The following is a 13,670-nucleotide window of genomic DNA, read 5'->3' as shown; positions in this document are numbered from 1 at the left end:
GCGGCCGACATAATGACGCGCGGGGTTGCGATAGTCATCGAGAGGATCCAGCTGCTGGGACTGGAGGTGGCCTTGCACAAATCCGAGGCCATGTGCTTTCATGGGCTTCGGAACGCGCCACCTTCAGGCTCCCAAGTCACGGTGGGGGGGGCTACCATCGGCGTCGAGAGGGCGATGAAGTACCTGGGACTCGTCCTCGACGGCCGGTGGAGCTTCGTCGAGCACTTCCGACGTTTGGGCCCCAAACTGGAGAAGGCAGGTGCTGCATTCAAGCGGCTCCTGCCCAACCTGGGAGGCCCAAACGCCCCCTGCCGTAAACTCTACGCGGGGGTCATGCGGTCCATGGCCCTTTACGGGGCCCCGGTATGGGCACGTTCGGCACGGCCGCGGGCTGTGCACTACCTGAACGTGCCCCAAAGGGTGATAGCCATTAGGCTAATCCGGGGGTACCGCACGATCTCCCGCGAAGCAGCTGGCCTACTCGCTGGACTGCCACCGTGGGATCTGGAGGCGAGGGTCTTCTTGCGCCTGTACGACTGGCGCGAGGAGGCTCAGCGCCGGGGAGAAACCCCGTTGCCGCGGCAAGTTGTCGCGCAGCGGGCGGAGCTCCGGCGCGATCTCATGGTGGCCTGGAGGGAGCGACTATCGCAACCCAGTGCAGGGCACGCCACCATCGTGGCGGTAAGTCCCCTCTTTGAGGAGTGGCTCGGGAGGAGTCACGGCGCCCTCACGTACCGCATGACGCAGGTCCTCACCGGACACGGTTGTTTCGGGAGGTACCTGCACCGCATCGGTCGTGAGGAGGCGCCCGGGTGTCACCATTGTGCGGACAGCCCCGAGGACACGGTGGACCACACAGTCCAGGTGTGCCCCGCATGGGAAGGGCACCGCCGGGTCCTCGTCGAGGCTTTGGGCGGCGGCGACCTCTCGCGTCCGGCCCTGGTTCAGGCCATGGTCCGGGGCGAGAGGGAATGGGATGCCGTCGCCTCCTTCTGCGAAGCGGTCATGCTCGAGAAGGAGGAGGCGGAACGCCAGAGAGTTCGCACCTCTCATCCCGGCCGCCGCGCTGGACCAGGTAGACACCATGGGCGCCGGGTGTCGCGAGATGACTCCCGGCCACCGTAGGCGTGGGTCTGTGGGCGGTGAGTTCGGGTGGCTCATCGTCCCTCTGTCTTCCTAGACGACAGACCCGTGTCGACGGCGCGCATTGTTCCACGCGCTCCTCAAAGAGACGTCAGCAACCCCAGCGGGGCCCAGCAGGGCCAAGGCCTGCCGGGGCTGCGGGTTGTTCGAAAGAGATACCGCGGCCCTGGTACATAAAAGGCCTATGACGGAACACGACGATTTTAGTCAGTAAGAGTCTGACACTCCCTCACCGCTGCTAACCCACAGCGGGTGGGGTCATTTGATGATTTTACGTCGATAAAAAAAAAAAAAAAAAAAAAAGGTTAAGTTTGTAGGTAAATTTAATTTTGAATACTATATGCGTGACCCTGAAGATGAATGTAGATCACAACAATTGTGGTTTACATGAATGTTTCGTCATTACACCAGATCAAAGACATTGAAATCCTACGGAAGAGAACTGCGGAAGTTCTCTTAATGAGGAAGTTTTTTGTTTCCGAAAATGATAATAATTTTAATTAAATAAGTAAAGACGTAGGTATTGGATGCAAGAAAACAGCTGTGGTGTGCATTGTTTTACACACTAGACTCAGAAACCTGGTGACCATAGGCACAACAAGGCGACTTCGGCAATCTCAAGTATTTCAAACCATTTCGACAATAACTTATAAAAAGAGAGTTGCTTATTTTGACGTTCGAAAAGCTGATAAAAATCAGGACTTTTCGAACGTCAAAATAAGTTTTTGCTGTGAAAAAGTGGCGCAACAAGCTACCCAGCCAGCATCACATGTCTGTCTGTTAAGTTTGTAGAAAGTAGGTACCTAATTTTGTTCTGGTTTGCCGCTTTTTAGCGTGGCCTAATCAAGTTTATACACTGCACTTTTATTAGTATTTAAGTCACAATACTAGAAGCTAGACAGGCTGATCCTTATTAAAATGCTGACCAGATCCCGATCTTAATGTTTTTTAAGATTTTCAAGAGCAGTCAAAATAGTTTTTATGAAGATACGTGATTCGCATCAGAAATGTGGGTTAAGTTGCAGTAGTTGCTTGGCAAATTAATCCCAGTGAAGCCATTATTTTTTGACAGTGAAACTCTTTTTATTTGACCTTGTAGGTAGCATTTTTTATCGAAGAAGGAGATTTAGAAATAGTATGAGTCGTTTTACGTCAGCCAATAATCCTCATATCCTTACATGTAGGTATTCAGTATCCGTTTCAGAAGAAGGTATGACGCTGCCTGTCATGACCAATCGCTTAGTATGCAGTCCTAATTACACTGCGAAGTTTGGTTTTCATACATATTTCTTTATAAGTAACAGCCAATAGATAAGGAGAGGAACACCTAAAAAAAGACGGATGGATTGCCTGAAAGACGACATGAATAAGAAGGGAGTGAGTGTTAGTATGATGAGTGACAGGGAAGAATGGAAGCGGAAGAAACATTGTGCCGACCTCAAATAAAATTGGGAACTGGGCAGGAAGAAGTAGAAGACTATTCACACTGATGGATTTCCGAGCGACAACGCCCGGTTCGTACGGTGAGTAAACAATTGACAACTGATGAAATGACGAGAAACCGAGCGGAGAGTCCTCCAGTATGAAAGCGCTGTAAGTTAGATAATTAATGACTTTGCTTATAGTGACACTAGCTTCTGCCAGCGGTTTCACCCGCATTACGTGGGAACGTCTGCACGAACCCGGATAAAAAGTAGCCTATAGCCTTCCTTTTTGAAATCGGACCAGTTGTTCCTGAGATTAGCGCTTCAAGCATCCAAACAAACAAACTCTTCAGCTTTATAATATTAGTATAGATATCGGTTATTGTGTAGCACTTTATTAATAATGCGTCATAATGTATCGACAACAGCTTCAATGAACAATGTTCGGGAAAGTTAAGCGATAGGTACCCAACGACATTGTTATGTGAGAGAAAAATATATGTCAATATTATGCGAGTACGTACCTATTACATATTTTTCCATTATAATTTATCACTTCTTTGTTCTCTATTAAAAGGAATACCCGCACTGAAAAAAACTCGTTTTATTTCTCTAGAAATGCTTTCTATTACGTCCCCTTAGTATGACGCAGGTATTTGTAATTTCCCTTCCATGTCGTCACGTATGGATTCAACTATAAATGATGAAATACCTATGTACTTACCTATGTATGTCTAAATTAAAAATGATAAAAATATAATTTTGAGTTTGAGTGAGATTGACTGCATTTAAATTGTGCTGTCTCAAATCAATAGATTTCGCATTAACTTTGGCTTAAACTGATAATCTGCGTCACATTCCTAGATTGTCACATAATGTGTTAACAATACATAATTGTTTTAAATTCTGTTTTCGAAAAGAAACTAAAACCTAAAACTGTGGGATAACCGAATTAAGGAAACGACAGTATGTAGGTACTATAGATGGCGAGACAAGATAAGTTTTAACGATGATAAAATAAACCAAATTATGTTTTGACAAATCTATAAACAACCTACATGTATTATGTAGGTAACAGCTGCAATTTCATGTAACTTCTTCAGTGCACAATCACAATGATATGTGATGATATAATTTATTATGATATGACATAACGTTATTAATTTTGTACCGCCGAATGTCAATTGTTTGGTGCACGTACGATTCGTCACATGCCGAATCTTTTCCCAACTATGTATGTTGCGGTCGGCGTCCAGTCTAACCGGATGCACCTGAGTACCAGTGTGCCACAAGGAGCAACTGCCTATCTGACCCGCTCAACCCAGGCTCGGGCACCCCAATACGACTTGGTAAGACTAGTTTTCAGACTGTCTAGCTTCTGACTACCCGTAACGACTGCCAAAGAAGTGATATCGCTAGGAAAATCTGGGCGGAAAATCCGTCAGTGTGAAAACGCGTTTAAACATGATATGGCGTCGCTACAGCCTGTCAATCCAGACGTGCCACTCCGAGCGTATCAAAAAGCCAACTGTCTTTCTGACTGATTTTTGATACGCTCTGAGTGTTTGAGTTCATCAATTTTGGCGGTAGTAAGCAAGTGTATCTTGCTATTTACCGCCAAAATAGATGGTTAAAAATGCGATCATGAGAACGGGAAACAAACTATTAGCAAGATTTATTATTTCTTTGTCAAAATGTATCGTATGGGGGTCCAATTTGTCAGATGATGTTATGCTATCCATTTACGACTTAGGTATACTTTTACGTCTAGTCTATGAAGGGTTTGTCTTGATAATGACAATAATTCAGGTCGTGGCTCCACTGCACTTATAATTAACCTAAGACTGAAAGATTCTGGAAAAATCTGGTTTCTATCTTAATCTTACGTTCCCACGTCATTTAGCGTCATTCTCAGATTACTCAAATCGCTACGTGAGTCTTACATGCAAGTAAGTATATTAATCACCATTTCCTTTCCGATAAGTATCGTTTAATTTGACATTTTCGGTCAACACGTAAGGCTAATCTCGATTTATCAAACAGAAATAAGAATTCAAAGCACATTAACATTACCTAATCTTCCAAGATTATTCTCTGTTTCGTTCGATATCCGCCTTTGCATGTTATCGTAGCATTTCTTTCTTGTTCATTCATAAAAAGATCCGATCGACTACTATATACCATCATTGGTCCATGTTGTTTCACTGCTGGTTCTGTTAAGTTTGATAACCAGCGTTAACTGGGTTGAGGAGGTCAGCTGCATCTGCTTAGACTGGAAGCCGACCCCAACATAGTTGGGAAAAGCTAGGCCGATGATGATTGGCGTACTGCTGGGCAAACGCCTCCCGAAAGTCTTCTATCGTTCTTTGTCTGAAGCGTGCTGCAGCCATTCAGCGAGGATAATCTACTGCGCATTTCAATAACCTATCCTTTCGTTAATTAGGTTACTAGAATTAGAACTTCGATATTTGCTGAGGTAGCTATCTGCTGTCAGTTTGTCAAAATGTGTTTATGTTCATTCATGTTCATTGTCTACTACTACTAAGAATGAATTTCATTTAAGCCGTAAATTAGTTTGATTCATTTGAAAAAATGCGTAACGTCATAAACTGAGCTGTTTCAGGATGTAGGTAATATGTGACTTTCCCAAGATATTTTATTAAGAAATGATATCATAACTTTGATCGGTTAGATTATGATTTGAAATAGTCATGCGCAATTTCTCATGAGAAACGAAATAATCGCACAAGACGTCAGAACAAATTATTAATTAATATATTTACGTAGTTTTGGGATAAAATCAGATATTGGTTCCTAATCAAAGATTAATTCAGAATCCCGGTATCGTGATTTGAGAATTGATTGATTGTTTTTTTACTTAGATGTGAAACGAATTATGTATTTGATTTGATAAAAGATATTTTGTTTGTGCCCGTTAATTGTTTATACGTGATTAATAATGAATAATGATAATATTGTTTTGTATTTGAAGAAATGCTCAAGTCATATGCCATATGTAGGTCCGTTATGATAGTTATGTACCTACAAATACGTTGTCAAAAATAATCTGACCCAAGTTCACTGACAAGACAACATAAAAGGCAGTTTTCAAACAACAGTTAACTATGAATGATTTCACGTTCAAAGTAAACAGATGCTATAAGAAAACAGATGATATTACCTAATGTCGGTCCTGCGCCTGATCTCTCTCCGATCGTGTCGGATTTGCCGTCCCGTCGCCGTCGGAGGTGAAGGAATAGAGACGCAACCGTGTCTCCGCAAACGCTTGTGCACCATAATAACAACTACTCCTTAAACGAGAACAGCCGCCGTGGCCGACAATTCTGGTCGTCAGTCAGTCTGGACGTTATTATTTTATCTTAAAGCGTTTTAACCGCTTTTGTAAAATAATAGAAAATCTATTGTGTCTCACGTATAGGTATCTGCGCTTCGACATATAACCGGTAAAAAAAATTGCTCACAGTTTGACTTCAAACTTCAAAAACTTTTCTTAGATAAAGTATCGTATCTATACCTAGACTCCTAAACTGTTAAACTATAGATAGTTATTTCAATGCTTACAACCTTCACGTGTCTTGTACAGGCACGCTTTACAACTGTATCTGACAAGCACAAGGGCGTTAGACGTTACGATTATGTAGATATAAGGGTGAATGTGCGTCATGAGTTTAGACGTAAAATCAATTCATTATAGGTAGGTATTCAATAGTTTTATGTAAGTAGATGTTACCATTAAAATAAGGTGTAAATAAGTAGTACAGCACGTAAATTTGGGAAGACTTTTGTTTATCCAACATTACTTACCTACCTATGTACATACCTATACCTATATATCGGGTGTGTAGTTCACAATCACATTAAATCATATCGCATATACTTTATGATATTCTATGGCGAATTGTAAAAAAAAATAACCTAATCCATTCAGTGGTTTAACCACAGGAGTCATTTTTCGTTTTTATAATTTACAACATCATGTGTAAAGCAGAGATAAAGTTAGGAGTATCGTATGTTTTGATCAGTTGACAGCTGTCAGTTTTCAAGGGAGAATTTCAGTTGTCTGTAATGACTGACTTTTATATGGTGTTCTAATTTTTGCACATTTTTATTCCATTTACTTTGTTTGAAAAAATCATTTTTTTATTTTTATGTATTTTTCTTTTATCTTTGTGTTAATCGACATATATTAACCAGTATATTAACGCATTTAATTTAATGTGATTATGAACGACACACCCGATATATACCTATATATATATATATATATACCTATATATATATACCTATACCTATATACTGATTTAATAAAGATATTCTATTAGACATACCGTCAGTTGCACAAAGCCCCATTAAAGTTAAAGCTTCTTTAAGTCTATTGCTAACTCTTTCTTTGTCGACAAGGTAAAAAGTGTCAGCAATAGATTTAATGGAGCTTTGTGCAACTGACGGATAGGATATACAATCGGGTATGCACTATGCAGTCCATGAATGATATTCTATCTCCTGTCATTATCTCAATCTTTGGTCCAGTATGCCTTCTTCTACACACAAAATTGATTTTAGCTTAGCCACTTACACGTATGTATAAAAAGTACACGTAAGTACGATAGGTGGTGGGCTGCGGGTTGTTCGAAAGACATACCGCGGCCCTGGTACACAAAAGGCCTATGACGGAACACGACGGTTTTTAGTCAGTAAGAGTCTGACATTCCCTCTCCGCTGCTAACCCACAGCGGGAGGTCATTTGATGATTTTAGACGTCCTTAAAAAAAAAAAATTACGATAGGTGGTTGTCAAAATAATATGTAGATTATACTACATAATACCCATATATTTTTATACAAGACGGATTAATTTTGTAAGACGGATAAATCAGCTTATTAAAACTCAATTTTCTTATCAATGCAGTAAATTAAATAAATTAAAGCAGCTTCTACACTTTTTTATTGGATTTTTATTTTAAGTAGATTTAAGCAATAATTTAATGAAAGGTACCTGCTCAGGTAGTTCATAAGTGGTTAAAAACCTTTGCAAGTTTCAGTACTTTTAGAGTTTACCTATTCGTTAGTCTCAAATAACTACTACAAAAAATAATTTAATATTTAAAAAAATACTACAATATTATATAGACAACTTTACTGGTGTTCAACACTGTAGTTTACATAAACATATACCCCCTTACTTATAAAATCTCTAATCACCTTCTAAGCAACATTTTAACTAATCACTACTTAAAGTCTTAAGTGTTAAGTGATTAAATGTTAGTTAAGACATGCTTAAGCAACGTTTATAAGTAAGAATTTGCTTAAACAGCCCTTAAGTATTACTTATATTTAATTCACGTTTATAAGTAAGGCTGATAGTTTATTTAAATAAAGAACACAATAATTGTCATAAATGGGATTTTAGTTCCGAATATGTCCACTTGGCGCTACTTGTACTGTTGTTAGTTTAATTATTTTCCTAATTAAATGTTTTTTCCTTTTAAACTACCTTACACTATTAATGCATAATTATACACACATATAACAATTATACCTACACATTTTTTTATGAGAAATTGTGACAAATCTTCTAAAATAAAATCAACTTTTAACCATACTTATTAAAGGGTACTTGTATCTTGCCGTTTATTTCGTAATTAATACGCGATTACAAGAATAAACGGTAAACAGATAGGTTATTTATACAGTTCTCTAATTTTATAATTAAGGTCAGTACAAGATTATCAGTATGTGGATAATAATACTTAATTTCGACACGTTCCTCGAATGGTAGCGTGGCCGAGCGGTCTAAGGCGCTGGTTTAAGGCACCAGTCTCTTCGGAGGCGTGGGTTCGAATCCCACCGCTGCCAAAATCTTTTTGTCATTTAAGTGTTTTCAATAAATTAATTTTATCAACGTTGTCTTCACAACAAAGTATAAAAATCAATTTTCTTACTGATCTTTATATTTTGTAATTAACGGTCCATTTTACCAAATGAATCTCATTCGAGGTACCTACTAAAATTCCATTATTACCAAATTGTACACAACACCTCCAAAGTATTCACTTTTATTACCTGATAAATATTACAATAATGTCATGAGAACGGTCTAACAATGAAATATTGTGTTAATTAAGAGATTACTAACGTAAACATAAACGTTTTTGTGTTTTAACTCGCGTCGCCGCGTCGTTCTAGAAAATTCCAGTGTTTTGAGTTAGGTACAGAAGGAACTTGTTCTGTAAAAATTTGTATGTAAGGTTAAAGTAAAAAATCAAGGTACACCCATTAGAGTGCCTAATTCATCGGTATTTAAAACATTATCAATCAGATATTTTTTTTAATTGTTTAGGTAGGTACTAAGTGTGAAAAACTGAAAGCCGACCCTAACACAGCAAGGAAAAAGCTAGTCAGATAATGACATAATATTGTGGCAGTAAAATGGTGGTCGCACCACGTGGCTAATGGTACCGCGCTCAATGGGCTTCGGTATCCGTGTAGGTATCTCATGAAGGGCCTAGCCCCCACGTTTTTCAACCTATTGCGCGACGCTAAGGAGGGTGCTGCCTTTGTCAACCTATGTATGTGTTTGTCTTTATATTGTCAGTACGCTTTACAAACTTTTATTTTTTGTTTGGGTGGTAAATAAGTAGTAACATAGTAAGAAGTTTACCTAGGTCTTATTAGACTTTTTTTTAAACGACGTCAAAAATCATCAAATGACCCCTCCCGCTGTGGGTTAGTTAGCAGCGGTGAGGGAGTGTCAGACTCTTATTTACTAAAGACCGTCGTGTTCCGTCGTAGGTCTTTTATGTACCAGGGCAGCGATAACTCTTTCGAACAATCCCGCAGCCCCGGCAGGCCTTGGCCCTGCTGGGTCCCGAAGGACTTATTGGACTTAAAATGCAGGATCTCGTCTAGAGAACAATGTAAAAATATTGATCAGTTATTACAAACTGCAGTTTGCTGCATTTTCCAAGGAGATATTTTCATATAATTTCTTAGCTAACTCGGGGCCTTGGCATTGACATTATAAAGTTATAGCCCGATAGCCGACAAGGTTAGGGAAATGGCAGAAATAAGTGCTGTCTTTGAAAGAATTTAAATTAGTTGGTATCTAAGTTAAGTTGAAACTTCTTTCGTAAATTATAAATGTGAAAATGTCGATTTGTTTGTTAGTTAGGATACGCTGTAACTGTAACGATAGAACAGGTGCACTGATTTTGATGAAAAAAAGGAGTACCTATGTAGGGAATAACTTTTGGAACTATCCTGCTAAGTATTTAAAAAATATATATTTAGAAATACATATATAGGTTCTTAGAGGATAGTTACGTAGGTAAGCACATACATAATATAACTATTAATTCCAGACTGACCCCCATAGGTACTGTATAGAAGATAGTTTACTTGTTCAATTTATTTTAAAAAAATCGGTATAGATCATAATTTATCATCTGTAAAGCTGGTAAGTAGCTGAAGTCATTTCATGACAAAAAGTTCAATAAGTATGTATGTAGGTACCAGATTAGTTTTCGTACAAGTACTTACCATCATTTCATTCTCCGAGCCTTTTCCCAATCATGTTGAGGTCGGCTTCCAGTCTAACCGGATTCAGCTGAGTACCAGTGCAGCACTGGTACTCAGCTGAATCCGTAAAGCACTGGCAGTGCTTTACAAGAAGCGACTGCCTATCTGACCTCCTCAACCCAGTTACCCGGGCAACACGATACCCCTTGGTTAGACTGGTGTCAGACTTGCTGGCTTCTGACCACCCGTAACGACTGCCAAGGATGTTCAATGACAGCCGGGACCTACAGTTTAACGTGCCATCCGAAACACAGACAGTGGTGTCTAAGATATACTTAGAAAGTAGGTACATACAAATTTAGAAAAGTTGCATTGGTACTTGCCTGACCTGGGATCGAACCCGCGCCCTCTTACTTGAGAGGTTGGTCCTTTACCCACTAGGCCACCACGATTCCGACACGATACAAGTACTTACCACTTAGGTAAGTAATTACTAACTAATAAAAAAAATTGAAAAATAATAGGTATGCACTTGATATTTAATAGTTATTGCTCTAAAAAATTGGAAGTGTGGTGGTAGTTATTAACAAACCATATAGTACAAAAAATATACAGCTAACAATATTTATACACCGTGGGCATTACACATTATTTTGCAAGAAAAAATAATTTAAACTTTTCTATTTTACAACGCGTGAAAATCTATAGCTGCTTTCCTACACGACGCTCATACGGCTCATAGAAAATCACCAAACGTCAAATCAATATTGTCGAACCAAATTGAGTTGTCCACTAAATATCATAAGGTGCTTTTTCATGCGACATCACTAATTGTGAGACACCACGTGGCCGAACGGACGTATAATCGATTTTAATACCACAAAACATTCCAAATAATATTAACATAACAACATAAAATCTACACACAACATTCTCTAACACTGGATTTTCTAGGAAAAAGCACGTTTTTGCATTCCACTCAAATAAAAAACACTACGCTACGTAAAAAGTCACTATTTCGTAAATCCACCGGTTAAGCCACTCACCATTACATGGTCGGTAAAGATATCCACCCGCACTCCACGAAATCTGACGTCAAACTGGCGAAATTTCACAATTTTTTAGGTCTGTAGCATTCGATTTTTGAAAACAGCTGTTTCCAGACTAGTCTGACCTCCGCGCACTGCCGATCGTTACTCTATGGCGTCTCTTGCAAAGTTGGCGGCAAATGGTGTCAGAGGTCACCACCGCGCGAGACTCCCTTTTTAAAACTTGCAGCAACGTATTAAACAATCATTTATTTAATTGGAACGCTTGCATGCTGTTAATTATTAATAAAAACTGTGTTCAAGTGCAATTTTGCCAAGTTTAGTTGTTATTAATAGAAAATAGTCGCCATTTTGAGTCGTCTGGGCGCAGTGCGCATGCGTAGTGCTAAGGGCAAGGGTAAAACATAGACATTATTTATTTCAAGCGCTAAAACTCTAGACGTCACGGTTAATTGCTTTCTCATTTATAATTTATGTACACAGTTGTTAACTAAAATCTTGGATATTTATATTGGGAACAAATATAATGACCACCATAAAATGCTTTGATACCCTAAGTTTTGCAACCAGAAATATCTACTGAACACCAGAAAAATAAAGTCTAAAAATGTAATAGTACCAGCTATTTTAGTCACGACTCCACTTTAAATTGTATTCGACCACCAAATTTAGTAAATGATCACCAACTCTTGACGACCAAATTAATGTATTATTTTTGCCTAAATAAGTCACTGTGATTGCCATAAAATGTAGGCTTATTATCAAATAAAGTATTATGATGCCATATTAAGTTATGTGTCCGGCTTGCAATGCATGCGTGAGTGTCAGTATGACGAGTGACAGGGGAAAATGGAAGAAAATGACATATTGCGCCGACGCCAAGTAAAATTGGGAACAGGGCAGGAGAAAGAAGAAGAAGAATGTGTTTCTCAATACACTCTTATCGCACTGTTTAGAGGCATGCAATAGACAATTTTCCACGCTAGTGCAGGAAAAGGGTCCCCAAAATGTTATTACATTTATTTTATCAGGCCGAACTTATTTTTTTGGAGTCAGTTTACTTAAACAGGATAGCAAGATGTAAAAACTTTTTTGATGATCATTTACTACTTTTGGTGATCATTTACTACTTTTGGGATAACAATGATTTTTTTGGACTCATTTTGCTTAAATAGGATAGCAGAATTTAAAAACTTTGGTTATAATCTTACTTTAAAATGGTGGTTTAATTTTGGTGATCATTTACTATTTTTGGCTTACGCATGATTTATTTTGGAGTAATTTCACTTAAATAGGATAGCAAAGTGTTAAAACTTTGGTGATAGTTTTACATTAAAATGCGAGTTTCATTTTGGTGATCATTTACTATTTTTGTCTGCTGTTTGTTACTATATCTGGTGATCAGTTAAACATAAGCCATTTATATTTATTCACTTGGCAGTCGCTGAAAACAAATAAAACCAATGACAGAGAAACATGTGCCGGCAAATTATATTTTTTCCATTGATTTCACAATTCATGAAACCTTGTGTAAACCATAGGTATTGCTAATTGTTGGAAAAGTGTGTTGTTATTTCTAAGTTTGTTTAGATTATTTTCGCTGCTTATATACATACAGGATAGTAAGGAAAAAGGTACCTACGTGTGAGTAGGTATATTGAGACAACCCCCGCGAGCAATGGTAGTCTGATCGAATTCCATAATACGCTCCGTGCGAAGTTCATGTATGTAGGAAGGCCCATATGATTCGTGTGTAGAGCATTGAGCATTGTAAGGATGGGTATAAAGTAGGTAATAAGCGATCGTAGCGATCGTAAGAAATTCGTAACAAATTCGGAGATCCAGAATTTAAATAAAACCTACTTGGTGTTGATATTAATTTTTCAACGTACAGTTTCTAAAACCTAAAAAATAACAAAAATAAAAGGGCTATCTAACACTGACAGTATTTTGCAAATCGGTCCAACAGTCTCCAAGATTAGCGCGTTCAAGCAAACTAACAAACAAACTTCAACTTTGCTTGTAATTACAGCCTAATCATAAAGACTACTTAGTCTGAGAAGGACTACTTAGTCTTTATGATTAGGCTGTAATTACTTAAAAACTTACTTAAAAAAAAGCCAACAAACAGGCCTCATTAACTCCGTACCTACTACATTTTGGTGCTTAGGTACTGACAGAGCAAGTTGCATAGTGCAAGTGCATATAACAATGAAACTCTAATTGCAACGTTTGCATACAAGTGGTGACGACCACTTCTGTTGTTTTGCACTGTTGACACAATTATTTTGTGTAGCAAAAATATAATTGTTCTAAATATAGCGAGTTTTAAATAAACTGCTTGTTTTCCTGGTACTAATTGGCTGTCTAATCTGAAAAAAGCGTGTGAATGGTGGTAGTTTCAAGAATAAGTCATAAGAGCCAGTCTGTCTGAACGGACCCTAAACCTCCAGCTCAGCTCACTGAATGCTGCTGCACTGAACAGGTAGGTATATGAAGTAGATAAATTATTCTTG

At 38.7% G+C, this 13,670-nt stretch overlaps 1 protein-coding gene and 1 non-coding gene across 2 annotated transcripts in view; one reads left to right on the top strand and one right to left on the bottom strand.

The window, feature by feature from the left end:
* The window catches only part of LOC124642599 (solute carrier family 41 member 1-like), a 106,615-nt gene extending 95,218 nt beyond the window's left edge, over positions 1 to 11,397 (bottom strand). The window contains exon 1 of the mRNA XM_047181074.1: positions 11,152 to 11,397. The gene's annotated coding sequence lies outside the window, so the exon portion shown is untranslated. The remainder of the gene's footprint in view (positions 1 to 11,151) is intronic.
* Trnal-aag lies at positions 8,362 to 8,443 on the top strand. The gene has a single exon. It is a non-coding gene; the product is annotated as a tRNA-Leu (tRNA).
* Positions 11,398 to 13,670: the final 2,273 nt, after the last annotated feature.

Source organism: Helicoverpa zea, chromosome 25, assembly GCF_022581195.2.
Source record: "Helicoverpa zea isolate HzStark_Cry1AcR chromosome 25, ilHelZeax1.1, whole genome shotgun sequence".
In the NCBI taxonomy this organism is placed as follows: Eukaryota; Metazoa; Arthropoda; class Insecta; order Lepidoptera; family Noctuidae; genus Helicoverpa; species Helicoverpa zea.
The sequence above is the reverse complement of the archived record's forward strand: the minus strand, read 5'-3'. Positions and strand labels throughout refer to the sequence as shown.